At 34.8% G+C, this 3558-nt stretch overlaps 1 non-coding gene across 1 annotated transcript; it reads right to left on the bottom strand.

Annotated features, from left to right (window-relative positions):
- Positions 1-2532: 2532 nt before the first annotated feature.
- On the bottom strand, positions 2533-2639 carry LOC133820667 (small nucleolar RNA R71). Its single transcript, XR_009887070.1, has one exon. It is a non-coding gene; the product is annotated as a small nucleolar RNA R71 (small nucleolar RNA).
- Between the last annotated feature and the right edge of the window lie 919 nt (positions 2640-3558).

Here is a 3558-nt window from a genome sequence, read left to right as displayed (position 1 = left end):
AAATAAATATGGAATTTTCCAATATTTATACGAATTATTCAAATAATAATTATAACATTCAAATATAATAAAATTATACTTTTATTTAAATCAATAAAATGTCTTTTCACATGCTTTTACGACATAAACCCTTAAAATCTCCCACTTTCCCTCAAAGCAAGTGAAGCCTATCTCTCAATCCCATTGTTTAACACCCAAAACGTGCATCCACTAAGCGGTGGTTGTAGTATAGATCGGGCGGTCGATTCCACAAGGAGGCAAAGAAATAAAGTTAATCAATAAATAAAGTTAAGAGATAAATAATATGAGGAAATTAGAACAAGTGATATTTTTGTTGTTTTTGAGATGTATAGATTAGAAATAAAGATAGACTAAAGTGTGATGTAACAATAGGTAACAGGTAGGAAGGATCAAGAGTTACCAATATGCATACTTATTTATTTGGATCTTTGATTCATAAAAATTACATAAATGAGAAGTTCACATCCCAACTATTGATAAACGAGTTTTAGGCTCGTTTATGGTCTATTTTTTAGGTTGGTTTTCGTCAGTTTAGGGTTATTGTATTGCAGAATTATGCTCGTTTATTCATGTTTCAGGTTTTCCATGAGAAGTTAATGAAAAGGGTGGAATGAAGTGAGAGTGGAAGAAAATATAGTTAATTTGGAGAAAATCAAATTTTTCGTGGTCGATATGTACGAGTTTTGATGCTGTCAATAGCGCTACAACGCTATCAAAGGGGCGCCATAGCGCTAGGAAGGATATGAAGGAGCCTATCGAGTCTAGAAGTAGTGCCCCAGCGCTACAAAGGCAGTGCTACAAAGCCAGCGCTACAGCGCTAGTGAAACACTTTTTAGCAAATTTTTGGTTCTGACTATAGCGCTACAACACTCAATACACAGCGCTACAACGCTATCAACGCGTTTTTCAGATTTTGAACCACTTTTTGAAGGGAAAATGGTCTTTTCACTTGGGAATCTCGGAAGACTATTTAAGCAACATTATTCTAAGATTTTGGGAGAGTTTTGATTTTGAAAAAACCCTAGATTTAGAAAAGACTACTGATTTAGATTTTTTTTTCTGGTTTTAACTTTCTGGATTTTTTTTTCATCTGAATTCCTTAGATTATTTTCTATGAGTAATTATATGAATGTTATTTCCATCATGTTATCTATGAACTAATTTCATTTATCTAGGGATTAATGTAGTCACTGGGATTTCTATTTAATTTTATTATGATATTCTATTGATACTTCTTCTCTATTATAATCTATATGATGTTTGATTAATGCTGGTAAATATTTGATCACTATTTACTTGATTTAATGGTTTTGATTCAAAATTCGAAAGATGAGAATTGAATATGCTATCATTATATAGACATAGGTTGCATAATGGACGACAGTACCTGTATGACTTGTGTAGTAAATAGGTTTTTTTGTTTAATGCCTTCTATATGTCAAGTTTATCACATAAATGTAGAAAACATGCATATAGACTGAGATCTTATATCTTGAAAAAGAATAGGAATCGATTATAGTAACCTGCTATTAGAATAGAAAGAAGAGATTTAGAATTGATTAGTAAAATTAATAGAATGAAAAGTTGATGAAATTAATTCCTAGGTTTTTTTTATTATTAATTAGTTGATTCATTGTTTTGTTTTCAGTTATTTAAATTATGTTCGTAGTTTAGAGTATTGATTTCAGTTTTAATTATTCATCTAAATTTTAAATCACCAAAAAGAAAGTTAAAGAACAATTAGTGGTATTTGGAAAACAGTCTTCGTGGGATCGACACTCTACTTATCATATATTACTTGATTTGACCACGTATACTTGCGTGTTAAATTTTCAAAGACCAAGTTTTTGGCGCCGTTTCCAGGGACTTAATTTCCAATATCACAGTCAATTGTTACTTGTTCTAAGTTGGTTATTTTATTTTATTTATTTCTGTTTAACATTTATTTGGATCAGGTTCTATTGTGTTTCAGGAATTGTTGGTATATGCGAAGCAGTAAACAAAAAGAGATTATACCAATAGATTTGGAAATTGAAAGAACGTGCAGACATAACTGGAAAACAAAGAGGAGATTGGAGTTTACCATGGCTGACAATTTGGGAAACAGTGCTAATAATGCTGCAGAGGTTCCAAGGGAGCAAGGACCAAGAACTTTGAGAGACTATGTACTTTCTACTGTTACAGGAGTGCATTCATGCATCAGACCTCCAACCATTGCTGCAAGTAATTTTGAGATTAAGCCAGCAATTCTTCAAATGGTCCAATCAACTGTTCAGTTTGGAGGTATGCCAATGGAGGATCCCAATTTACATAGCTAATTTTCTGGAGTTATGTACTACGTTCAAGATGAATGAGGTGAGTGATGATTCTATAAGATTGAGGCTATTCCCATTTTCATTGAGGGATAGGGCGAAGAGTTGGTTGATATCCTTGTAGGTGAATTCTATTACTGCATGGGAGGAGTTAGCTCAGAAGTTCCTTGCCAAGTTATTTCCTCCAACGAAGGCTGCAAAACTAAGGGGCGAGATCAATAATTTTTACCAGATGGAAGGAGAGTCACTGTATGATTCTTGGGAGCGATTTAAGGAGTTGTTAAGGAAGTGTCCACATCATGGTATAGAAAAGTGGATGTTGGTGCATAATTTTTACAATGGGTTGAATGGAACAACTAGAACAATTATAGATGCTGCGACGGGAGGTGCTTTTATGAGTAAGAGTGCTAATGAGGCGTATGAGCTATTAGAAGAGATGGCGATGAATAATTATCAATGGCCAATTGAAAGGGGACAACCAAAGAAGGTGACTGGAATGATGGAATTGGATGCTATATCAATGCTTACAACTCAAGTAGCAGCCTTAACAAAGCAACTACAAATGACTACACTCCCATCTCAAGCTATGCAAGTTCAAAACCTATGTGAGTTGTGTGGTACAACCCATCCACCTAACCAATGCCCTGCTCTAGATATGAATAACATGCCTATTGAAGAAGTACAAGCTATAGGGAATTACCCGAGACAACCCAATAATCCCAATTCCATGACCTACAACCCAGGTTGGAAGAACCATCCTAATTTATCCTGGCCAATACTCAAAACACTCAACAACCTTACCCTCCACCTCAGCCACAATATTAACCTTCCCAAAATTAACCACCATATCAACAACAACATTCATACCAACAACCTTCACCTGGATATTATCAACCACAAAATAGACCACCACACCCAATGCCAATGAAACCAGATGAACCCCAACCTGATGTACTTAACCAATTTATGACTAAAACCAGGGCGTCCATAAGGAGTTTAGAGACTCAAATAGAGCAGTTGGCTACTTTAATGTCTAATAGAGCTCAAGGAAATTTGCCAAACACTACAAAAGTTAATCCTAAAGAACAGTGTCAAGCTATTACTATGAGGAGTGGAATAAGGTATGAAGGGCCAAAGAAGAAGCAGTCAGAAGAATAAGGTCAGAAGGGAAATACACAAGGCATAGAAGATGAGAGGTCTAATGAAGAAAAGGTTACTGAAGACC

Source organism: Humulus lupulus, chromosome 2 (assembly GCF_963169125.1).
Source record: "Humulus lupulus chromosome 2, drHumLupu1.1, whole genome shotgun sequence".
Taxonomy (NCBI): Eukaryota; Viridiplantae; Streptophyta; class Magnoliopsida; order Rosales; family Cannabaceae; genus Humulus; species Humulus lupulus.
The sequence above is the reverse complement of the archived record's forward strand: the minus strand, read 5'-3'. Positions and strand labels throughout refer to the sequence as shown.